This window comes from Aethalodelphis obliquidens, unplaced genomic scaffold (assembly GCF_003676395.1).
Source record: "Aethalodelphis obliquidens isolate GAN/ISIS:26980383/991018 unplaced genomic scaffold, ASM367639v1 scaffold26, whole genome shotgun sequence".
In the NCBI taxonomy this organism is placed as follows: Eukaryota; Metazoa; Chordata; class Mammalia; order Artiodactyla; family Delphinidae; genus Aethalodelphis; species Aethalodelphis obliquidens.
Genome location: NW_020837970.1, coordinates 18,451,200 through 18,477,014, shown reverse-complemented (window position 1 = coordinate 18,477,014; position 25,815 = coordinate 18,451,200). Strand labels below are relative to the sequence as shown.

The 25,815-nt window shown below is 39.2% G+C and overlaps 2 protein-coding genes across 23 annotated transcripts in view; one reads left to right on the top strand and one right to left on the bottom strand.

Moving 5' to 3' along the window:
- SENP8 (SUMO peptidase family member, NEDD8 specific) overlaps nucleotides 1–8,342 on the bottom strand; it is a 55,772-nt gene extending 47,430 nt beyond the window's left edge. For 11 of the 12 annotated variants that reach the window (XR_003436434.1, XR_003436440.1, XR_003436439.1 and 8 more), the window contains exon 1: nucleotides 8,222–8,342. The gene's annotated coding sequence lies outside the window, so the exon portion shown is untranslated. The remainder of the gene's footprint in view (nucleotides 1–8,221) is intronic. The other variant, XR_003436446.1, reaches the window with a different exon arrangement.
- A 250-nt stretch (nucleotides 8,343–8,592) lies between these two features.
- MYO9A (myosin IXA) overlaps nucleotides 8,593–25,815 on the top strand; it is a 268,245-nt gene continuing 251,022 nt past the window's right edge. For 5 of the 11 annotated variants that reach the window (XM_027123501.1, XM_027123505.1, XM_027123506.1 and 2 more), the window contains exon 1: nucleotides 8,619–9,000. The gene's annotated coding sequence lies outside the window, so the exon portion shown is untranslated. Of the gene's footprint in view, nucleotides 9,001–25,815 lie in introns of all 11 variants that reach the window. The other 6 variants (XM_027123507.1, XM_027123504.1, XM_027123503.1 and 3 more) reach the window with 4 other exon arrangements.

Sequence of the window (25,815 nt, the reverse complement as noted above, 5' to 3'; positions counted from 1 at the left end):
CTTATGCTTTAGCAGCTTAAATGTGTATAGGAGCAAGACAATTATTGAAGCAAATTTATTCATTTGGTCAAAATACATTTACTCGTGTTTTCTGTGTGCCAATTTTGCCTACAATAATGACTAGAAATTGAACCTAATATTATATAATGAAAATATAGACATCATCCCTGAACTTTCTATTTTCTTCATACCTCCTCTCCAATTGATAAGTCCTATTGATTCTACAGCCAAAATGTTCTGAACCTGTCCAATGGTTTTCATCTTTACTTCCATCACAGACAAGTCCATCAACATTTCTTATCTTGATATAGCCTAACAGGTCTCCTTACTCTACTATTGACCCCTCCAGTAAATTGTTCATACAGCTGTCAGAGTAATTGTTTAAAAATTTGTCAGGTCACACCTGTCCTGTTTAAAACCCTCTGGTAGCACACTATTACACTCAGAAAAAAAGGTGAATGCCCTGCCCTAGCTGCTTACAAACACCCTGCATGATCACATGGCCCCAGCCACCGCTCCAATCTCATTTCCATCACTCTTCCCCTTGCCCACTAAGCTCAAGCCACTCCAATTTTCTTTTTATTCTTCAAACACACCATGCTTTTTTTCTCCTGAGGTCTGGGGTACTAGCTGTGCCTGAACCTTCTAGTGGTTGGCTCCATGTGTTGGGTAGATTTCAGTTTAAATGTCACTTATTCACAGAGATCTCCCATGATCAGTCAAAATAAGAGGCCCCCAGTCACTCTCTTGTCCTCTAATTTCAATTCCTTGCAGAGCACTTGTGGCTGTCTGACAGTTTTCTTTTTCATTTATTTGTTTCTTGATTAACACTCCCCCTCCCCAGGCCAAAAATGTAAGCTCCATGAGCATAGAGCATAAAGGACCTTGTCTGCCTAAACTTGTTTACCACCTTGGCCCCCTGGGCCTAAAACAAAACTTGTCGGGCAGACAATAAATAATAATTGAAGAATAAATGAATGAATAATGGAGTATGGATCTTCACATGATACATATCATGTTCTGCAGAGAAATTTTTACCTTTATAGAGTCTTAGAAGTGTAAAGGCCTTTACTATCCCTTCTAGTCTAACTTCCTACTCCATGCAGGAATTTTTCATTTCTGCTCTCAGGGAAAAATGTGCAGGAGCCTGACTTACAACTAGCTGTGTAATACTGGAGCAGAAACAGATAAATCAATGCAACAGTACAAAAACAAATCCATGCATTTTAGAAATTTTAAATATGATGATGAAGACATTATAAATCAATGGGAGAAATTTATGGATTATTCCATTTTCAATGAACACTATGTTCTATAGCAGTGCTGTCCAGTAGGACTTTCCGTGATGATGGAAATAAATGTTCTTTATCTGCAATGTCCAATATAGTAGCCACTAGCCACATGTGGCTATTGAGCACTTGAAAATGGCTAGTGAGACTGAGGGACTGATTTTATTTATTTTAATTAATTTAAACTTAAATTGAAATAGCTACATGTGGGTAGTGGCTACTATTTTGGACAGCATAGTTCCATAGGATTTCATAGGTATTTTTGGAAAGAAAAAAGATTATATGGTTAAGTAAGTTAGGGAAATGCTGCATCCTAAAACTCTGTATTGTTGCTTGTTGCACAAGCATATCAGAGGCTACGAGAGGTTCTGCAATAAAGAAAATTAACTTTTCTTGGTCTGATTTTTTTCCCAACTCATTTGACCAATGAAATCCTTTTTGTGTTTGTTTTGGTATATTATCTATTAACACCTTATTGTCTGTGCAGTGAAGTTTGGGATATGCTAACTGGGTAATTTAATAAATGGCACTGGAACAAGTTGTTAATCATTCGATTAAAAAATGAAGTTAGATCCCTACTTCAGACCTCATATCGAATTACATTGCAGATGGAGTGAAATTTAAATGTTAAAAAGTGAAACAAAAATATTAAAAGAAAATAGAGCTTAAAAACACTTATACAACTGGTCAATAAACACATGAAAAGATACTCAACACCTTACTAGTAATCAAAGAAATGTAAGTTGAAGTAACATTTCATTTTTTACCTGTCAAATTAGCAAGCATGTAGAAAACTGATAATAACCAGCATTGCTGAGTAACTATGGGAAAATGGGCATTCTTATTGTTAACAGAAATGTAAACAAATGCAAGCTTTTTGAAGGATAATTTGCCATTATATTTTAATATTTAAGAAATGTCTATAGGTAGGTATTACACTTTCAGAAATTTATCTGAAGGGAAACATTAGGATATGTGCAAAAATTTAACAGGGATGTTTACCACAGCAATATTTATAACAGAAAAATTGGAAAGTTTAAAAGAGGACTGGTAAATTTAAATAATAGGATTTCCATTCAATGGAATACTTTGCAGCCATTAAAAAATGAAGTTATAGAAATAAATTTATTGACACAGAAATATGTTCATAATATGTTATGGAAAGAAAGGTTATATAAAAATCTGTACACAAATATACACAAAAATAGTCAAGAATGATAGCCATCTAAAGTTATATACAGTTTTCTTTAAGAATGGAATTTTAATACCTTTAAACTTTTTTCTTCTTTTGATATTGACTGCTTAATTTTTTCCCCTTTCTTTTTATAATGAGCACATACCAGTAAGTACAGCTATTTTCATTCAAGAAAAAAAAAATGTACCACCTCCCACTCTTACACTGACCTAAAAATGTCTGTTTCTTCAACTCACAGGTCTCACTTTCGTCCTCTGGAAAAAAACAGTAAATCTAATCTCTCTTCTACAAAACTTCGAACACAAAGATTTAAATATAATCTGATGTTCATTAAGATTAGATTACGTCCAACTTCTAATGAATGATTCCCTTTGCAATTTCACAAAAAGAATCACATCCAAGACCAAATGTGCTTTTCATGGCAGCATAAGCAGAAAAATTTTCAGGAAGGAAGTTGAAGCCTTATTTTTTGGTTTCAATTTCCCCTAATTAAACGTTTCCTTTTAATGCTAGGCTAAACCATCCAGAGATTTGTATAAAGTGGCATGTTAAAAATTACCATCAAGATTTTACATCCCTGTTGAAGACAAAGATTATATTTTACTCAACCGTGCTATCTTCAGTGCGTGAAAACACAAAATTGTTATAAACATAGGAAGATTTCTCAATTTTATAAATTATTTATAAATTTGAACAATATTACTCTAACATGAATATTTTACAAATAGAGGAATTCAGCTCTCAAAGCAGAAAAACCATTTGGTATGATGATGATGCCTGGTAACTCTACAGCCATAAATTCCATTTGGCCCTACCTTGGGCCAGGGAGATAGACTAAGTAACCTTTTAGAATTTCTTCTAGCACTGAGGCTCTGCATTTATTGTTCTGTTACTTATTAGGCATGGCTATCAATGGCTAAGGGGTCACTGACCAGAAAAAGTACTTTATTCTTAGTCTACCATTTCTACTTCAAAGGTTCCATCTATAACTGTGTCACTATTTTTTTCCTTTACTTGGTGTAAACACCAGCCTTTTTTTTTTTTGCGGTACGCGGGCCTCTCACTGTTGTGGCCTCTCCCGCTGCGGAGCACAGGCTCCGGACGCGCAGGCTCAGCGGCCATGGCTTACGGGCCCAGCAGCTCCGCGGCATGTGGGATCTTGCCGGACCGGGGCATGAACCCGTGTCCCCTGCATCGGCAGGCGGACTCTCAACCACTGCGCCACCAGGGAAGACCCACCAGCCTTAAAATGATTTTGTTTTGCTTAAATTTTCTGAGAAATGACTTAACACAATTGCAAAATCTGAAGTGACTAGGGCTGTAAATAGTGTTTGGGGAGGACACTAGATTTAATGAGAGGTCTAAGATATTTTACAAAAGAGTAGACAGAATTTTATTTAGTATATAGCTAATATATCCTAGCTGATAAGATGTGGTCAAGCTAAAGTTATAATCTGCCTGGTTTCGTAAATAATCAATGTGTTTAGCCCACAGTAGCTATACACAAGCATTTTGTCTGAAAGAGTATAAAAAAGCCATCATCTTTTATTATTTGTCTTCTAGATTTCAAAGCCTGGTAAGTTATTTTTTTCATAGATAGTTAAGAAGTAAATTGTTATTACAAACTCCTATTTAATGGATTTCAAAAATGTGCTTGGTGTATAGCAGGTGCTCAATAAATGTTTAATGAACAAATGGAAGAAACAATGAATTTCTGTTTTACTGTACTGTGCTGACAGGAAAACAGTGTCTGATGGGACCCAGTTATGACATAGAATTCTCTTAGCAATCTGTCTTTAAATGTTAATTAATATGAATACTTGTGAGTCATCTGACCAGGTCTGAACTATATATTATTAAGTAGGACTATACATTTCCAGCAACTATATATTTTAGCTGCTAATATAAAGTGCCAAGTTGCTGCAACAAACAGTAGTGGGAAAATTACGGCCAGCTAAGGCCAGATATCCACACCCTATTGTTTTGAAGGAATTTAACCTATCACACTACTCTGAGAGAGCATTTATTTATTTTTTGGCCCTCAGGGAAGGAAGGCCTAGAACGATTTTTAAACCTACAATATAGATGCTCAAAAATAATAACTGTAACCAGGACAATTTTTTTCAGTATCATGACTGTGTTCTAGTACTTTTATAACAGATGAATGTGCAAAAGTGTAGTCATCTAATTGGAAGCCAGAGAAAGGAACTTCCAGAGATTTTCTGTAAGTAATAAAAATGCTTAAAATCTCTCATATGTGTCAAGTATTCTCTCTGCTTTAAGATAGACCTATTCCCCCCTTCCCTAAAAAAGGAGACAGACAGATGAAACTCAAAGTCTACATAAACTTGACTTTCTATCTGTATTGAACCATATCATTACCCAAACGGTCTCCAGTAGGTAGATGGACAAAGTGAATATAAGCTAGTCATGCTGAAGAAGGTAGCCTCTCAGAGAATCTGGTTCAGAAAAGTTAAGTTACTTTACTCATTTGGATTAGTAATACTTGGACCTCAAATTCAATTTTTTGAATAATATGGTTAAAAAAGCACATTATTTGGAGAGTAGCTGGGATTTGAACAGTAAGTTTTATATAGTCTGGCAATGGTCAGTTTCCAAAGAGATGGGTTACCTGAGCCTTGAGGACTTCCTTTTTGTTTACTAATGCATTTTACTCATCCAAGAGGTTTAAGGAATTGGCAAGGAGAGGAGTCTGGACCTTAAACAGTCAGAAATTTAGGACTTACAGATGTAGATGGAATTTAACCAAGGAAGGCCTTAGCAATATCTAGAAACGTAGATAGGTGGTAAAGCCATTGTTTATCATAAGTTCTAACATTATAATTTATAACATAAAAGAATGGGCTAGCCTCTTGACAACGTAAACTGCTAACTGATCTCTACACAGGTGTGCGTGTCCTTGTTGAAAGGTATGTAATTCAGTCCAATCTTTTTCTTTAGATTGGTCACCCTGGGAAAATAAAGGAACTCAGCAGACTCTTTGGAGATCGCTTTATGATAAAATTTATTTTTAAAAAAATTTAATTATTTATTGGTCTAGTCTCTTCATTCCTATCCTTTGATGATCTAACCTATACATTACTGCTACATTATTTTTCAAACAGAACTCTAGTTTCATTATTCTCCAAATTTTTAAACATTTCTCCATCATCTACCAAAATTAAGTACAAACTACAGCATGGCATTAAATTATTTCCATTAAAATAGCCGCAACCTTTCCCAACTTATTTCCTTGTACTTCTCCCACATACACAGCCACAAGCTCAATTCTCCTGCAGGCCCAAATTATTAGGCAACAGTGGAGTCGTAGTGGTTACTGCAACTAAGGTACAGGAAAAAGAGAAGAGCCAGCTCCCCACTCCCACTCCAACTGAGAGGTTAAGAAGTGAACACTGCTCAAGTACCCTTCCGAAACACAGACTTGATCTGTCATGCTCTTGCTTAAAACCATTACAGTAAGCTTTTTATAAATCTAGAATCCATGGGCCAGGAGGTGGCTAGAATTAAGGGTTCCATGAACTTGGATTGGGGAAAAAAATTGCATCTTTTCAATAAACTCTAGCTGAAATTTAGCATTTTCTTCACTAAGTGTAGGCAATAATCCTCAGTGGTATTAACAGTCCCTATGTCTTTGTCATTAGAAATATATTTTCTAATATATTAGAAAATATATTAGAAATATATTTTCATATCACATTAAAGTTGTTCCAATTACCTCAAAATATAATTTATACTCATCACTATTTTGAAATTACATAATTAGACCTGCTGCCAGATGTTATTTAATGTGTAAGGAAGCACATATATAACTACATCACACATTTGTTTTAATATTTTTAAAACTTTCAATAAAAATAATTTCATTTACATTTCTATGTATTTTACTTTATACATTTAAAAACATTATTCTGAGATAAGGTCCACAGGCCAGGCTGCCAAAGTGGTCCATGACATAAAAGAGGTTATTTTATTTTTACCTTTGTTATTTATACCTATTAATTGCTTATAGTATATAATCTAAACACTTTAGCATGGAATTCAAGGCTCCTCATTAACTGTTCACACCCACTTTATCATCTTTATCTCTGTCCCACCCCTACTTTTCATACTAAACTCTAGTCATACCAGACAATAGTGACTCTCTCTTATCTGGTGGCAGATAGGTTTTTGAATTAACCCTAGTTAATAGACAGTAGCCATGCACTGGCCTGGGCTTTGCCGTACCCAGACCTTCTCTGCCTGCCAGGTGAATTCTTTTAAAGGTCTGTTTTCCCTAATACTACGAGGTCCTAATAGGGCTGAATCTTTAATCTTTCTCATACCTAACGTAAATGATCAATGAAACGAATATAAAAGACAGATTCTAAATTGGCAAGGCACTGTGTGTAGTAATAATCTCTAGGGGAGTGAAGTTAGCCTCTGAATCTCATAAATTCGCCTAGCTCTGATCTTTTTGGGGATAGAAATGAGGAGGCCCTTGAGCTCTAAGGCTGGATCCCCAGCTGATAAATCTTGGATGGAGGGGAAAGGGAGGGGAAAGAGAGCAGTAACTGAGGTGGATCTGATTAAGACTGAAGGATGGAAATGTGCTGAAGGGAAAGGCAGGAGTGACGACTTCTCCCATTTCCCAGAGCAGTTATTCAAAACTATCATCACTCTGACCAAGCGTCCCATTCCATCTCTAACTCTCTCTCATCAAATGACTCCCATCTTAATGTTACAGAGTCAACTCTATCAACCTTCTGCCTTCCCCTACTTCCCATCCTTTCCTTTGCTCTAGTTTAGTGGTTCTCAACCCACAGCATCAGTCACCTCAGGAGTTTTTAAAAATGAAACACTGATTCCCGAGTTTGTTTAATTGGCCTCAGATGGAGCAACTGCATTGGTTTTATTTTTAAAAAGCTTCCCAGGTGACTCTAATGTGCATACAAGATTGAGTTCCACTAGTGTTCTTGGTTCTGTAAATTAGCTATTCTCATCCATAAATTGTCTACTTCTCGGTTCCATGGTACACTTTTATGCCTAAGAGTTTCCCATCTTAAAAGAACACACTGTTGCGGCCCACACACTTGCCCCTCATCTCATCACTTTACGATGTTTCTTTAAAGGGTAGCCTACACCTGTATGGTTTTTACCAGCTATGTTCTATGACTTTTTACTCTTCCAGCCAGTACTGGCATATGATTTTGTACTCGTCATTCCCTCTGCTTCTATCTCCTCTCATATTTCTTTGACCAGCTTCTGCTCACTAGCCTTTTAACACAAATTGAGTGACCCAAAGGTCACCTTGGAAAGGGTTTCCTCAAGTCCTTCTATACAATCAGGTTCAGAGTATCCTGTGTTGTTTTTTTTTTTCTATTATAAATTTACTACCACTGCGGATTCTCTCATCGTCTCGACATAACAGAGCGCTTCAGAAAGCTGAGCCTGTTTCATTTGCTTCTGACTTTCTGGAGTCTAACTCCTGGAAACCACTCAGTGAAAAAACTGAGTAATGAATGGAAAGAAAGGCTAGGAAACGGAGGTCTGGGGCGGGGAAATGAGGGGGAGGGCGTGTGTGTGGAAACGGGGTAGGGAGGGCTAACGGGGTGGAGCTGAGAACCCTGTGCCAAAACTGGGGAGGGGGCAAGGATACCCTAGATCTGCGTGGGCGGTAAAGCGGTCCCCGGCCCAGACACACCGACCAGCAAACCCAAGTGGGGAGCAGGCTTCTTACCTGCCTCGGACCTCACCACCCCAACCAGCCTTCAGGCGGCTCTCTATTGGCCGGAAAACGAAAGCTACGGTCGCAAACCCTGAGTTTTCTACCCCAACATTGCGACATTCCTCTTTAGTAGAGAGAGAATCTAAGGCAGAGTTCCCAGCTCTGCCGTAAGGTGAGGAAGAAAAGTTTGGGCGGGGCCGCCCGGGACGGATGAAATGGGGCGTGTCCGCGCAAGCGCATGCGGTACTCTCGGGCGGCGTCACGTGCGGGGGCGGGGGCGGGGCCGGGCGGCCGGGCCAGCTTCGGCCGGCGGTAGGGGGCGTGGGAGGTAAGTGCGCGCGCCTGCTCGTCTGCAGCCGAGGAGTCGCGCGGGGCGGGGCCTTGTGCGCGGGGTCGGGGGCGCGCGGGCCGGAGCGGACGGGGTCGGGGCGGCGGTTGGCTGTGGCTGCTGAGAGTCCAGACAGGACGCCGAGAGGCGGCGGAGGAGGCACCGGCGGCACCGGCATAGGGGGCGACAGCGGTTGAGGCGGCGGTCCAACGCGTGCTCTCTGGGCGGGTGCGGCGGGGGATGTGCCTGCCCAGGCCGGGCGGAGTCTCTCTGACAGGGCGGGGGATGCGCGGCGGTCGCTCGCCCGGACCCTAAGGCAGCTGGGCCCACCCTCCCAAAACCCTCCGACCCTCGGTGGTCTCGGCCTCTGCTGTCTCCTCCGGCCTGACCCTGCGGCTGAGGCTGGCAGGCGGCTTCCGCCGAAGAGGAGGGGGCTGCGGTGGCCACAGCGGCGGAGCCCGAGGTAAGACCCGCCCAAGCCGCCCAGCGGCCCTGCGGCCCGGCCCGGCCCACGTCTCAGTCTCTCTCTTTAGCTTTTGCGGGGCCGCTCCGCCCCGCCCCGGCGGAGACGCCCCGCGAGCGGGTCTGCCCCGCAGCCTCCCTGACACCCGATCGCTGCCCCGGGTCCCCCGTAGACCCCACCCATCGTATCTTCCATTGACCAGACACCATTCCGGCCCTCCAACCTTTCTAGGGGTTCTGTCACGGGCCCCCCACCCCAGCACACCGTACTGGAACCTCCTTCAGACTCTCTTAGGACGCTTAATGGGGCCTCGAGATTCTGTCACGTCCTCCCGTGAGCTGACCCGGGTTTGTCACTGTTCCTCAGACCAGTTACTGCCACCCCCTAACCCCTTGCTACCCCCAGTTCCAGGGCAGATCCATCGTGCCCACCTCTCTTCTCTCCTCCCCCGCCCAGCTCGCTCACCGCCTAGCCGACTAGCTCTTCCCCTACCCAACTCGGCTTTCAGATAGTCTGCTTCGTGATGCTCTTACCTCCCAAGAGATCTGGTGTCAGTCAGCCCCTCTTTAGACACCATCAACAGCGGCCTCTCCCCCCAACTCCTACTGTAGCCTCTCCCCCAGACCTCTTGTCCTTAGGCAGACCTGATTATCTTTCTCCCCGCTCGTGATCCTTTCTTTGGTTGGAAGGGCTTTGCCATGAAATCCTGAAGGGGTGTTTGCGTAGCCTAGTGTGTTCCCTCCGGTGGGGCTTAAGGGGACCAACTGACACCCTTGTTTGGAGGGTTTAGTCTGGTGGCTATAGAGGAAGAAGGAAGAGCATGGAAACCCCGGGCAGGGGGTGTGTGCTGTTGTAAGGTCTCACAGCCTGCTTCTCATCTTGTCTCTTCTGTAGAACCTGTGAGGTAGTCCAGATCGTGACATTTTAGGGACATCTGTAAGGATCAAAGCACATAACACTAATGAATATAACTGTGTCTCCATCTGGTATCATTTGCTTCACTTTCCTAGATTTTTACAAATCTTTTGCACTGTTTTTGAAGGATACCAGGGTGCTTTTTTTTTTTGGATTTGCTGTTTGCGAATTTGCTGGAGAAGTAAGATTTGTAGCTTTCCTTAATCCCTGAAGACTTTAATGTCAGTTTAATAATAAAATTCTTCTACCTGGTGCTACTGTCTTGCTTTTCCAAGGAGCAAGTACAATTATCATGCAGTGTTCACCGATGTCATTACCAACAGCCTTCTCAATAGTAAAATATTGAATAAAATGTAGTTTGTTGAACTACTTAGCTGTCAAGAAGGAAAGGTAATTTTACACCAGATGATCAGTGCATAATTTTAACATTGGTATAGGGATGAAGTATAGAGAGGTTTTTGTAGTCAGTACTTTAAAATTTTTATTTTGTGTGTGTGGAACTGAGGAGGGAGAAAATCATATTAAAATTATAGGTCATAACTAGACATAGTATAAAAGTCAAAAGGTTCAAAAGAATATGCAGTAAAAAGTTTCTTTTCCCCCTTCTTATCCTCTAACCACGCATTTTCCCTCAGACGCAACCACTGTTTCCATCTTTGTGTCCTTCCTGTGATATTTCTAGCATACAAGTCTATACATTTATATTTTTAAAACACTCCACAGACAAATCCTTGCATACTGTATACTATGGATATACCACCCCCCCTTTAATAATAGATCCTAGAGTTCATTCAACAATAGTACATTTGGAAGTGCCTCATTTACTGGGTGGATAGTATTCCATCCTGGTGATCTTGAGGTTATTTTCAGTCTTTGTTTTTATAAACAGTGCTGCATGCTTTTCTTTTAAATGTATCATATGTTTTGTATGTTTTAAGTAATTTTCAGGATTTGAAAAATTTCATGATGATTGTTTTGTGAACCTACAAAAAAGCATATAACTAAAGTAAATTTCTCATTGAATCTCTAAGCTTCCATGGAGTGACTGGCTTTGATAGAGATCATAATGTTTGTCAGGAAGTTACTGAAGGATTTAAAGAAGGGGACTGAAATGATAAGATTTGCATTTTTAAAAGATCACTCTGCTTTGAGGAGGGTGGATTGAAAGGTAGACTAAATGTGTCAGGAGGGTAAATGATGATGGTACAGTCTTCATTTGGGTTTTGAGAGTAGACAGGATTTGGTGATTTCATTGGATTTGGGATTAGGGTGAGGGTTCATAGAGGATAAGATCTAGGTTTCTAGCTTGTGCCTTTCACTGAGGTGGGGATCCATATGAGGGAGGAGTGGAATTTTTATTTTTGTCAAGAAAGGGGAATTCAATTTGTGGCATGTTGAGTTTGGGTGATTATACTTCTATCAGATGTAGATGGCCAGGAGGCAACTGGATCTGTGGCTTAAGCTCATTATCAAGTTCTGTGTTGATAGTAATAGATTTGGGTGCAAAAGGTGTACTGAGAGGAGAAGAGATTGTAGGATAGAAATCCAACATTTACAGTATAGGTAGAGTTGAATGTCAAAGCTAGTAAATTATGTGATTAAGTTCTCTAAAAAATCTTGTTGTAGTTTAAACATCAGTAGGTTCACTGTCTGACAAGACTTTTTAACAGTGTTTTCCCTGAGTGGTATATAGTACTGAAGAAATGGAGTAAACTTAGATTATTAAAAAGGTAAAACCTCAGTAGAAATTAGCAACACAAATCCCATTTTTTTCTAATCATTTAGATTATACTATTGTAAAAGTTTGTTCAATCTTCACTGTTTATAGAGAAGTATAGGAGCTTGGAAAATGTGGTTTGCCAAGAATATTAAGTTTTTTGGTTTGTATGATTTCTAGTTATATTAGTAATAAAGATTAGTCAAAGATTTTTCAGTCACGTTTTTAAAACATAACATGACTTACTGTATTTATTCCTAAGTCCAGAGCTGCAGTGTAGAGCTCTTGCCTTTACTCTGGATCCTTGTAAATCACTTCTAATGGACATCTCCACTGGGATTCATATTTCACAAGCACTTAACACATGTACAAAATAAAACTCTTCTTTGCCTCTCTTCCCTCCAAAAAGGTGGGGGTAGAAGGAGACAAACTGCAACACAATTTTTTCTTTTGATTGTCTTGATGAACGGTACTACTCTCTCCTCCTCATGAAGCCTTTAGGAATCTGGGAATCATCCTCCACTGCACTCTGTACCAAACTACCAACATCACAAAGTCCGGCACGTTCTTCCTCATGATATTTCAGATCATTCCTGATTGCTATTTTTTTGTTGTCTCTCTTTTTTTTTTTTTAAATGTTGGGGGTAGGAGTTTATTTATTTATTTTTGCTGTGTTGGGTCTTTGTTTCTGTGCGAGGGCTTTCTCTAGTTGTGGCAAGTGGGGGCCACTCTTCATCGCGGTGCGCGGGCCTCTCTTGTTGCGGAGCACAGGCTCCAGACGCGCAGGCTCAGTAGTTGTGGCTCATGGGCCTAGTTGCTCCTTGGCATGTGGGATCCTCCCAGACCAGGGCTCGAACCCGTGTCCCCTGCATTAGCAGGCAGATTCTCAATCACTGCACCACCAGGGAAGCCCCATGTTGTCTCTGTTTTAACCCCGAATGTCTTTTGGTCTTCTTGTCTTCATCTGCCTCTTGTTTTGCCATACCCTCTAGTTCATTCTGTCCACTTTTGCCAGAGTAAGTGTTCTAAAATGCTCTTTTAGTTAGGCTATTTCAGTTGCAACGAAGAGACTCAAGTTACCTTAAGTAGTGGAGTGCTTATTGAAAGAAAACATGCACAAGGGAACCCAGGAAAAGTTAAACAGCTTGGTCTCAGGAAGAACAGGAGCTTAAAAATAAAACTAGAGGGCTTCCCTGGTGGGGCAGTGGATAAGAATCTGCCTGCCAATGCAGGGGACACAGGTTCAATCCCTGGTCCAGGAAGATCCCACATGCCGTGGAGCAACTAAGCCCGTGCGCCATGACTACTGAGCCTGCACTGCAGAGCCCGTGTGCCACAACTACTGAAGCCCGCGTGCCTAGAGCCTGTGCTCTGCAACAAGAGAAGCCACCGTGGTGAAAAGCCCGTGCACCGCAACGAAGAGTAGCCCCCGCTCACCGCAACTAGAGAAAGCCTGCGCACAGCACTGAAGACCCAACACAGCCAAAAATAAATAAATTTTAAAAATAATTAAATAAAACTAGAAGCGGGAAAAGACAGATTTTACTCTAGTGCTCTACTGTTAACTTGTCTTAGCTACTTTTTCTATTTCGTTTTGTATTATTTTTTCTCTCTAATCTCCTCCCCCACCCAATCTTATGGCTTCCATTTATTTCTGATTTCTTCCTCCTTATAACTACCGTGTCACTCCCATGCCAACATCTTACCTCCTGACTACTGTCTTTTTTCTTTTTTAACATCTTTATTGGAGTATAATTGCTTTACAATGGTGTGTTAGTTTCTGCTGTATAACAAAGTGAATCAGCTATACATATACATATATCCCCATATCTCTTCCCTCTTGCGTCTCCCTCCCTCCCACCCACCCTATCCCACCCTTCTAGCTAGTCACACAGCACCAAGCTGATCTCCCTGTGCTATGCGGCTGCTTCCCACTAGCTATCTGTTTTACATTTGGTAATGTATATTGGCTACTGTCTTTTTAACTTGAGCTTCTGTTGCTGACTTTTTCCTAAGATTTTCTGGTTTGAATTCCCAAGAAACAATCTGTTTGGCTCAGCTCTGTAATCATGGGCTGCTAGCAAGCCTGTGTACTTGGGTCATGTGACTACTCCTGGCCATTTAGTGTTGGCTGTGTGTTTATTTGTGCATGTGGGTATGGGGCAGGATCATAATGGTGAAAAACATGGGGCAGTGTGTAGGCTAACTTTCCCACAAAATGGGGTTGCAAACATGGCAGGCACCATGATTGACACAGTACAAATACAAATCTAATCATATCCTTTCCTGTTGAAAGATCTTCAGTGCTTTCCCATTGCTTTCAGGATAAAGCTTAAACGGTAGCTTGGCATGTGTGTGAGATCCTTCGTGATCTGACTCTTCTTTAGGCTTTCCTTTCTTGCTCTCTTCCTTAAATTCTTTGATCCACTCATTGAACTTAGGTCTTTGCACTCTGTGTTCCCTTTCCCGCCTTTCCCTTCCACCTTTCTCTGCTTAACAATCTGCTATCTGATCTTCAGGACTCAGACCAGGTGTATCTTTGGGAAGCCTTCCTTTACTTCCTCCAGGTTAAGTTAGGTGCCACTCCTATAGTATGTAGTGCTTGCTTCTGTCACAGCCCTCTAATGAAATTCCTAATAGCTTGTCTATTTTCTTCACTGGGCTGTAGCTTCTTTGGTATCAGTACAATATAGTAAGGCACGTTTTTAGATTGAGGATTTTTTAAAAAGAATATGCTTATTATAAATTATATATAAAAAAGTGCACAGATCATAAATGTGCAGCTCAATAAATTTTCACAGAATGAATACACAAATGTAAACAACACCTACATCAAGCACGATACAGGATATTAGTATCAATACAACCACACAGGCCACCTTATGCCCTCTTCTGGTTGCTAGTCCAGTTCAAAGAGGATTTAATTTTAAGTGGGAAAACTCTTTAACGTAGATTTCTCTACATATTTTGTGTGTATCTTTAGACATACAAGAGACATAGATATTAGAATTTTGATCCTATGGAAAGAACATACGTAATTTATATTAGTACAATTTTGGCATACTTTTGTGCAATAGATAAATTCAAAATCACATCATATTTTAATATTCAGTTATGGGATGTTTGTATTTAGGTAGATTTTCTTGTTTTTAAGTTTAATATTTTAGAGTAGTGGAAAAGAATATGACAGACCAAAGAATATTTACTTAAAATAGCCTGTTTTGAGTGGGGATCATGCTTGAGATGGGTATAGTAAACATGTAAAGCACTTTCCAAATGGTGTTTAGCCTCTGGGTTTTAATGTGAATTATGTTGCTAGCATATTTTGGCAATGGGGTCATCCAACGGGCAACTGGCGTATAATTTTACATGTACAGTGAGGAAAGGACTAGCTGTCCTGTGTCATAGACAGCTGGCTTGCTAAGAATTGAGTTTTTTTTGCAACTAGCAATAATTTTAGAGCATGCTTATTCTTTTTCTCAGTTTTGATTTTTCTTAAACTTTAAGATTATGTGGCTCTTTGAGTATGAAGGAATTCTTTTAAACATACTTTTTCCTTAGATGGACTTTTCTGTCTGTAAGTATTAAATTTGTTAAGGCCAATTAAATGGAAAGAATACTATAGACTTTTAAACCTGGATTTTCAACAGACCTCGATTCAATTTCCAGCCTCATCCCTTATGAGCTGTCATTTGTGGGCAAGTCACTTAACATTTCTGAGCTTCAAGAATGTTCATCTCACAAGATTATCATGAGTTAAAACAGTTTATGTAAATAAAGCACCAAGCACGTAGTAGATACTTAAGAAGTCTTCATTTTCCTCCTTGAATATGTCTATTTCTTGTTATGTTTAAATATGAGATCAAGAATTTAAAGAATTTCATTGTGTGGCATAAATAAATGGCCATCAAAGTTTGTTGCCAGTAGAAGTCAATCTTAGAAGGATAGTCTGCTAGCTGTCTTTCAAGTGTGATCATAGTTTTCAATTCAAAAAGGCTCTAAAGAAGTGCTTCTCTTGATGTCTTAGTATATCAGATTAATGGATGTTAGAATGTATTTTGATTCAGTGTGAGGTACAACAAAATGTTCTGTTTGCCAATGACAAACATTCCTTAAATCATTGACAGATTGTAGTACTATTGCTGTCTGTAGTGTGTAAGTATTTGAGATCTGTTTACCTATATTGATTAGATGATAGTGGGCTGAGTAGTCTCTGGATTTTTTTTTTTTTTTAAAGACAGTTACTTTATTTTATTTTTTTGGCCTTGCCGCGTGGCTGGCGGGATGTTAGTTCCCCAACCAGGGATTGAACCTAGGTCCCCAGCAGTGGAATCGTGGAGTCTTAACCACTGGACTGCCAGGGAATTCCCGAAATTTTTATTTATTTATTTATTTTACTATAAGGGAGAAAGTTCTTCAGATAACTGTGTGGATATGAGTTTATAAATGATCTTGAGATCGTATTTTTTCCTTACCTTCTTTTGCAACTCTACCTTATTTTAGTTCTCTTCCTGCCTTCCCCCTCCTTCTTTAAAAAAAGAAAATATTTATTTGGTTGCACTGGGTCTTAGTTGTGGCAGGCGGTCTCCTTAGTTGCGGCTCACTGGCTCCTTAGTTGAGGCTCACCAGCTCCTTAGTTGTGGCATGTGGGCTCCTTTAGTTGCAGCAGGCGGGCTCCTTAGTTGTGGCATGCGAACTCTTAGTTGCGGTAGGCATGTGGGATCTAGTTCACTGACTAGGGATCAAACCTGGGCCCCCTGCATTGGGAGCGTGGAGTCTTATCCACTGCACCACCAGGGTAATCCCCCCCCACCCCACTTTTTCAAATAATGAAAATACTTAGAAGATGTTGAGGGACATCACTGGCCATACAGTGGTTAAGACTCCGTTCTCCCATGGGTTCGATAGCTGGTTGGGGAACTGAGATCCCGCATGCTGCACGGTGCGGCCAAAAAAAAAAAAGTGTTGAAAAGTTGAAAGAATATACCAAAGAGCATTGATAAGTCAGCCACCATAAGAACCTGCTGTATAAAAAAATAAATAAAATTAAAAAAATAAGTTAACAGTATGCCATCCACATTTGCTGTATCGTTTTCTATGTGTATGTGTGTGTATATACTTTAACTGAACCTTTTGAAAATTGCGACTATTTTGACTTTTACCTCATAACACTTGAGCATATATCTCCTAAGAAAATATTCTCTGTATCACCACAGTGCCATTACCAACACCTAAGAAAAATAACAGTAATTTCCTAATAATATTTAGTATTCAGACTACTAAAATTTTCAGTTTTCCAAACCAGAATTCAGTCAAGATTTTTGCATGCATTTGATTATCTTTTTAGTTTCTTTTAATCTAGAAAAGTTTCTTATACCACTCCTTTTTCTTATGATATTGAAATTTCTTTGACGAGACTAGATCATTATCTTATAGAATGGCCTGTTTTTTTTTTTTAACATCTTTATTGGAGTATAATTGCTTTACAATGGTGTGTTAGTTTCTGCTTTATAACAAAGTGAATCAGCTATACATATACATATATCCCTATATTTCCTCCCTCTTGCGTCTCCCTCCCACCCTCCCTATCCCACCCCTCTAGGTGGTCACAAAGCACCGAGCTGATCTCCCTGTGCTATGCGGCTGCTTCCCACTCGCTGTCTATTTTACGTTTGGTAGTGTATATGTCCATGCCACTCTCTCACTTCGTCCCAGCTTACCCTCCCCATGTCCTCAAGTCCATTCTCTATGTCTGTGTCTTTATTCCTGTCCTGCCCCTAGGTTCTTCAGAACCTTTTTTTTTAAGATTCCATATATATGTGTTAGCATACGGTATTTGTTTTTCTCTTTCTGACTTACTTCACTCTGTATGACAGACTCTAGGTCCATCCACCTCTCTACAAATAACTCAATTTCATTTCTTTTTATGGCTGAGTAATATTCCATTGTATATATATATGCCACATCTTCTTTATCAGAATGGCCTGTTTTCTAGTTATCTAATTATTTCTTTGTGCTTTTGCTTAACTTGTTCCTCTGTTCCGTGTATATCTTGCACGGTGGAAGTTATAATTTAAAGGCTTGATTATGCACGTTAAAAAGTTTTGGCAAGAATACTTCAGAGGTGATGTTATATTTCATGTTGCATACTGTGGGAGATATATGACATCACTATTAGTGATCTAAGTTTTATGAAGTTTAAAGTGGTGTTTGCAGACTTCCCTGGTGGTGCAGCGGTTAAGAATTCGCCTGCCAACGCAGGGGACATGGGTTCGAGCCCTGGTCCAGGAAGATCCCACATGCCGCGGAGCAACTAAGCCCGTGCACTACAACTACTGAGCCTGTGCTCTAGAGCCCATGGGCCACAATCACTGAGCCCGCACGCCACAACTACTGAAGCCCCTGCGCTCTGGGGCCTGTGCTTCGCAGCAAGAGAAGCCACCGCAATGAGAAGCACGTGCACCGTAACAAAGAGTAGTCCCTGCTCACCACAACTAGAGAAAGCCCACGTGCAGCAAGGAAGACCCAACACAGCCAAAAATAAATAAATAAATTTAAAAAATAAATAAAGTGGTGTTTGCTCTATCTTTCCATTGTAAAAGTATATTCTTTCCTCTTACGATCATCAAGTACAGTAATCTGTGGGGGCAATACTTTGGTATCATACAAATATTCCATCCTTCAAGATATTCTGTATCTAGCGATTTTAGCATCTTTTGTGAGCCTTGGGTGAGGGGTTGGTCTAATAGTCATGTACAGTGGTGGCAGACGAGCTTATTAATGGTCTCTTGGATTTTTATTTATTACAATTAGTTACAGATGTTCTTTTTTTTCAGATTTTATTGAAGTAGAGTTGACTTACAATGTTGTGTTAATTTCTTCTGTATAGCAAAGTGACTCAGTTATACATATATATACATTTTTTTTCATATTCTTTTCCATTATGGTTTGTCACAGGATACTGAATATAGTTTCCTGTGCTATACAGTAGAACCTTATTGTTTATCCATCCTATATGTAATTAGCAGTTTGCCTCTGCTAATTTCAAACTCCCATTCCTTCCCTCCCATTGTCCTTTTTTGATGCTCAGATTGTCTCAAATAAGGATATTGGGAGTCCCTTCAAACAGACACCTGAGTTCTTTTTGCATAAGCCTATTCTTTGAATGATTCTTTTTGCATAAGCCTATTATTAGTCTTTGAGTGATTCCTTGCTTTTGAGTATAAGACATCTTGGCTCACCAAGGACTTTGCTTTAGACAGGAGTCAGCAGTTTCTCCAAGGAGATCTGTCTCCTTTTAGTGGAGGATGATATTTAGAAAACAACATCTGGATGTTGGTATGCTCCCTTTTATGGAACTGTCATCACTTCTAGGTCTTCTCAGGGGAGAAAAAAAAGCATGAGGTCATATTGATAATTCTTATTCAAATTTAACATTGCATGTTTCTTTCTTCTTTTTTTAAAAAAGTACTTTAGTTTTAATCTCTTTTATATTGAAAATCTTAATTTTTATTAACATTGATTTTTTTCCTAAGTATAACTAATATAGTTTAAAAATAAATAAAACTACTAGTAAATTTTAAGATTTCTTTGCATCTCATTTTGTCCTAGAACGTATCCCACCAAGGTTATACTTATTGTTAGTACTGTGTTTAAAAGTCACTTGAAATCATTATTTTCTCAGTGTGATTGTTACTACATACAGTTTGGTATGTATTTAGGTCCATTTGTTTTTCATTTTAGGGTTTGCTTCCTCTGTTTTTTTAAATTTACTGTTATCCTTTGAATATGTAAGATACATAGTTCAAAAGGAGAAACCAAATGTAAAGGTATATGTAGAAATCTTGTTTTCATCCTCATCCCTTCTGTTTCCTTCTTGCTCTCCTATAGATAATCATTTTTGTAAGTTTCTGATCAATCATTCCAGTTTTTTCTTTTTCTTTCAAAGTTAGGTGTATGTGTATTCTTTCATACCATATGTACTGTTCTGTATTTCTTCTTTTTTTTTTTTCCATTTAACAATATATTTGGGAGAATACTCCATATTGGTACATACAGATCTTATTCTTTTTTATGGAGGCATAGTATTCTATTGTGTTGATATACCATAATTTTATTAACGAGTCTGTATCTGATAGATATTTGTGTTTAATCTTTTGTACTATGAATAGGTAATACATACTGAATAGATTAACTGAAAAATAAAGTTTCTTCCTCAGGTAATTAAGAAGGAGTTGATTTGTTCCAGAGAGCCCTATAGTCTGAGGGGGCTTTAGTTTTTTGTTTTAATATTTATTTATTTATTTATTTATGCTGTGCTAGCTCTTAGTTGCGGCACACGGGATCTTCGTTGCAGCATGCGGACTTCTTAGTTGCAGCATGCATGTGGGATCTAGTTCCCCAACCAGGGATCGAACCCCGGCCCCCTGCCTTGGGAGTGCGGAGTCTTACCCACTGGACCACCAGGGAAGTCCCTGAGGGGGCTTTGTTATTGTGTTTTGTTGTTGTTGTTAAGAGGATTTCAGGAGAAGTAGATATATTTAGGTACACTTTCTTGCACCTAAATATTAGGTGATTGATATCAATGATGTTAATCTGCTTTGTTTTATGGCACCTGGTCAGAAGGGACAGAGAAGATTTACCTACTTCCTCTCCCTGTGCTTCCTGGCTCCTTGAAGCATTGGAACTAAAAATCTGACGTCCTGGGTGTTTTCATGTAAGCGTAAGTCAGGTTCTTTCCTTACTGTTTTTTCCCACAACTTCCCCTCTCCTTAACCTTTCTTCTTCCTCTTTTTGCCTTAAATCTTTCAGATTATCGAAGCATTCATTGGACAGATACTTAAGAGTCTAGTAAGGCAGATAAAATGTATACTATGAGTGTAAAGAGTAAGAGCTAGGAATACTAACGACAGAGGGAAGGGTACCTGCTAGGATATGAGGAATTCAAGCTCTCGAGCTTGCATAAATTGCTTTATCATATTAAATTACTATAGCAGGGACTTCCCTGGCGGTCCAGTGGTTAAGACTCCGTGTTTGCACTGCAGGGGGCACAGGTTCCATCCCTGGTCAGGGAATGCATGCTGTGTGGCATGGCAGATGTTTTAGAAAACATCTAAAAAAAATTACTATAGCAGTCATAGGCAGTTGTTACTTTTCCTTTTTATTCAAACATATGGGAGAGTGAATAAAACATATGCAGTTTAAAGAAAATTATAAAGTAGATATTTGTGTTGTCATTGCCCAGGCCAACAAACAAGAATTACCTCCCCATTACCTCACCCTCCCCTTGCCCTTGTCAACATATCCCACTCTGTGGAGGTGGCTATTATCCCGACCTTTTGTGACTGTCATTTTCTTGCTTTGCTTCATAATTTTAAATCCCAGGTCATATATCCTTAAACAATGTAGTGTAGTTTTCCTTGTTTTTCAACTTCATATGAGTACTTTATGTGATTTAAAAAATTTAGTTCAGCATTTGTGAAATTAATTCCAAGTTGTTGGCTGTCGTTCGTTAGATTTCATTGTGGTAATGTATTACAATGTATACTACAATTTAATCATTCTAGTTTTGATAGACATTTGAGTTGATTTCACTTTCTTGCTGTTATACAAATAATTCAGTGGTGAGTGCTCTTGTACCTGTTTCATGTATGCAAGTGCACAGATATTTCTGTAGAATTACTAGGAATGGAATTGCTGGGTTGCGAGGTATGCACACATTCAACTTTGATAATGACAGAGTGTTTTTCAAAATTATTTCAGTTTATAATTCCAACATAATGAGAGTTCCCTTTGTTTTACATTCTCAGTACTTGGTATTGTCAGACTCTAATTTTTACCAATCTGAAAGGTGTGATGGTGTCTCATGGTTTTAATTTGCATTTCCATGATTACTAATGAAGTTGAGCATCTTTTCATAGTCATTTGAGTTTTCTTCCTGTGACGTACCTGTTCAAGTTGTTTGCCCAATTTTTTTGTTACGTGGTTTTCTTACTGATGTTTAGAAATCCTCTGTGTGTGTGTGTGTGTGTGTGTGTGTGTTTTGGCTGTGTTGCACGGCTTGCTGGATCTTAGTTCCCTGACCAGGGATTGAACCCAGGGCCATGGCAGTGAAAGCGTGGAGTCCTAACCACTGGACCGCCAGGGAATTCCCTATATGTGTTTTGGATAATAACACCTGTTTTTGGTGTGTTATTTCACTTTCTATGGTGCTTGTTGATCAATAAAAGTTCTCAGTTTTAATGTAGTTGAATTTATCAGCTTTGGCTAGTGCTATTTGAATCCTCTTAAAGAAACCCTTTTGTAGTCTGAGGTAAAGTAGTTCTCCTGTATCATCTTCTAAGAGCTTTTAAGTTTTTAACCTTTCACAAATTTGGTCTTTACCTGGAATAGATTTTTATGGATAGTACGAGGTCCAACCTTATTCTCTCCCACCCCAAATGGACACTCAATTGTTCCAGCATTGATTTTGAAAAATTCATCTTTACTGATCTGCAGTGCCACATCTCACATATGTCCAGTATCCATATTTGCATACTTCTGTTACTGGACTTTCTTCTCTGTTCTACTGGTCTGTTTGTCTATTCCTGTACAAGTGACACACCATCTTAACTACTTATAGCTTTAGAAGTTCTGATACCTGGTAAGGCACGTCTCCCCAGTTTGCTGTTGTTTTTCAGGAGAGTCTTGGCTGTTTTTGGCCCATTACACTTTCATATATATTTTACTTTTTTTTTTTTTTTTTTTTTTAGCGGTATGTGGGCCTCTCACCACTGTGGCCTCTCCCATTGTGGAGCACAGGCTCCAGATGTGCAGACCCAGCAGCCATGGCTCACCTCCGCAGCATGGGGCATCCTCCTGGACCGGGGCACGAACCCGTGTCCCCTGCATCGGCAGGCAGACTCTCAACCACTGCGCCACCAGGGAAACCCTTCCACTTTACTCTTGTGAGAGTTTTGCCAATTTACAGTTTTTTCAGAAACCCACTTCTAGCTTTGTTGGCCCTTTTTATTTTATATTTTCTTTCTCATTTCTATTATTTTCTTTTACCTGTCCTAGTTTTACTTTCCTGTTTTTTCTATCTTCTTAAAAAGACAGTTCTCAAATTTTCACTTTTTTCTATTATACCTATTTAGAGTTATAAATTTCCCTATAAAGTATTGCGTTAGCTGCATCTCACAAGTTTTGAAATGTAATATTTTTGTTATGGTTTATTCAAAATATTTTGTTTACCTATTTTCCCATGGATTATTTAGGACTAGATTTTTAAGTTTACAGCTATGTGAGGATTTCCTACTATATTAGTTATCTATTGCAGCATAACAAGTTAAGCCCAAAACTTAGTAGCTTATTATTGTTTACAGTTTTTGTGGGTCAGGAATTCAGGAGTGGTTCAGCTTGGCAGTTTTGCCTGACTCAGTTCCTTGCCATATGGGTTTTTCCGTGGAGCTTTTTAAGTTTAGTTGTTAAGGTATGGCTGTTAGAATTCCTGAGGGAGAAAGTGCTAGGTAGAAGCATGTTGCTGTTTATGATCTAGCCTCAGAAGTCACTCAGCCTCACTTCACTGCATTCTGTGGGATGGGATAGATATTGGTGTGAAAGATGCTATTTGTTACTCCTAGTCATTTTTTTGTTACTGATTTCTATATGTTTGAAAGAACATGTTATGATTTCAGTGCTATTTCTTTTCTTTTTCTGGATTTCCAATTTACATACATTAGATTTTCTCTCAGTCTCACGTTCCTTTTTTCTTTTTGAAGTTTTTTTCTTTAATAAATTTATTTATTTATTTTTGGCTGCATTGGGTCTTCTTTGCTGCACGCAGGCTTTAGTTGCAGTGAGCTGGGGCTACTCTTCATTTCAGTGGCTTCTCTTGTTGTGGAGCACCGGCTGTAGGTGCTCGGGCTTCAGTAGTTGTGGCACGTGGGCTCAGTAGTTGTGGCTCTTGGGCTCTACAGCACAGGCTCAGTAGCTATGGTGCACAGGCTTAGTTGCTCTGTAGCATGTGGGATCTTCCCAGACGAGAGATTGAATCCGTGTTCCCTGCGTTGGCAGGTGGATTCTTAACCACTGCTCCACCAGGGAAGTCCCTCTCACATGTTTCTTAACTTTTTTTCTGTGTTTTTCTTCTTTCACTGTGGGCAGTTTTTTCAGTTAGGTCTTTTAGTTCATTCATTTCAACTATTCCATTTTAAATTCCAGTTGTGTTTTAAAATTTTACAAGTTCTTTTTAGCTTTTAAAATCTTCAAAGTCATTTTTTATGGTTCTTGTCCCTTTCAGATATTTTCAGTCTTATTTATCACTTGAAACATTAGTAAGCAGTTGTATTTTCTGTGTGATCATATCCAATATCTGAAATCTTTGCATATCTGTTTCCATTCCTTGCTTCTTCTTATTCATGGTGCTTTGTTTCCTTCTTGCTTGGTTTAAATAATGTCTTTTCTTGGGACATTATTTGTGATGCTTGCACACGCGTCTTCTCGATGCCTGTAACCTGGGTTTTTTTTTTGCGTCATTCAGGTAATATGAATTAAGGCAACAGATTGTGTGTGTGAGTGTTGAATGTATGTGTGTGTGTAGGATAATAGTAGCTGAGGTGGTCTTGTGTCTAGTGGTTACAATTCAAAGAATACTGTAGCCTGTGCTACCTGTTTTTGTAAGGTTACAAGCTAAGAATAGTTTTTACATTTTTATTTTTATTTATTATTATTTTAAAAATTTCTTTATTTTTATTTTTGGCTGCGTTGGGACCTTGTTGCTGGGTGCCAGTATTCTCTAGTTGCGGCGAGCGGGAGCTGCTCTTCGTTGCGGTGCGTGGGCTTTTCATTGCAGTGGCTTCTCTTGTTGCAGATCACGGGCTCTAGGCGCGTGAGCTTCAGCAGTTGTGGCACACGGGCTCTAGAGTGCAGACTCAGTAGTTGGGGCACATGGACTTATTTGCTCCATGGCATGTGGGATCTTCCCAGACCAGGGCTCGAACCCGTGTCCCCTGCATTGGCAGGTGTATTCTTAACCACTGTGCCACCAGGGAAGTCCTCTACATTTTTAAATGATTGGAAAAAAAGAATAATATTTTGCAACATGTGAAAATTATATGAAACTCAAATTTCAGTGTCCATAAATAAAGTTTTATTGGAACACAGTTGTGCTTATTTGTTTCTATATTGTCTGTGGTGGTTTGCATGCTACAACCACAGAATTGAGTGGTTACAACAGAGGTCAATATGACCTCCAAAGCCTAAAGTATTTATATCGGGCCCTTTACAGAAAAAATTACAAGTTGTCAGGAACTCTCCTTTACAGCTAGCTCAGTGCCAACACAACTTTCCTTGCAGTTCTTGGGGGATAGGGTAGAATGGGACAGGTTTATTTTGGTTTATTTTATGAGTTTGAGTTTTATTGTATAGGGTCTCGTATCAGACTCACTTCCTAGCGTGGGTCCTGGGTTTGGCTTCTGTCTTTATGAGACTGTGAAAACCAAAGCCCAACCTTGGCTTCAGTCAGGGGCTAACTTGGCTTCAGCATTCTGCTTACCTTTCTGTTTTGGCCTTATAATTCTTATGTTTTGTCCTTATAATTCCTTACCATCTTGTTAACTCTTTGATACTTTTTAGAACATATATTTTCTATTTTATTAATTTAAACAATTTCAGTGGGTGTTTTGTTCTAAATAATTGGCCATATTATTGGAGATTGATATTCTTTTTGAATATTAAGAAATTAAGGCCCAAAAAACAATAAAAAAGAAAGAAATTAAGGCTCAGAAATAGCCCAAAAGTTATATTACTGGTAAGTAGCCGACAGAGACTTTGACTTTAGGAAGCTTATTTACCATCTAGGAGTGTGAGAAGTTAGGATTGTACATCATTTCCCATGTTCCTAATATAATTAGGATTTCTGCTACTTTGGCCATGCAGGAGAAATGTCTTAGTTACAGAGGACAAGAAAGGCAAAAATACTCATAAGCTCTTTGGCAGGGAAAACAAACAACCATATGCAGAAGTCAGAGAAATAAAAAATGTTGAGAAAGAAATGGAAAATTATTTTGATTATATAAAAGACAGTAAAATTTAGTAAATTTGCCGTATTAACTGTATGAATCAAAGAAGAAAATAGGTCTTTTAATTTTGCACCTACTTTGTAGCAGTCATTTTTTATATATAGTATCACATTTAACTTCATA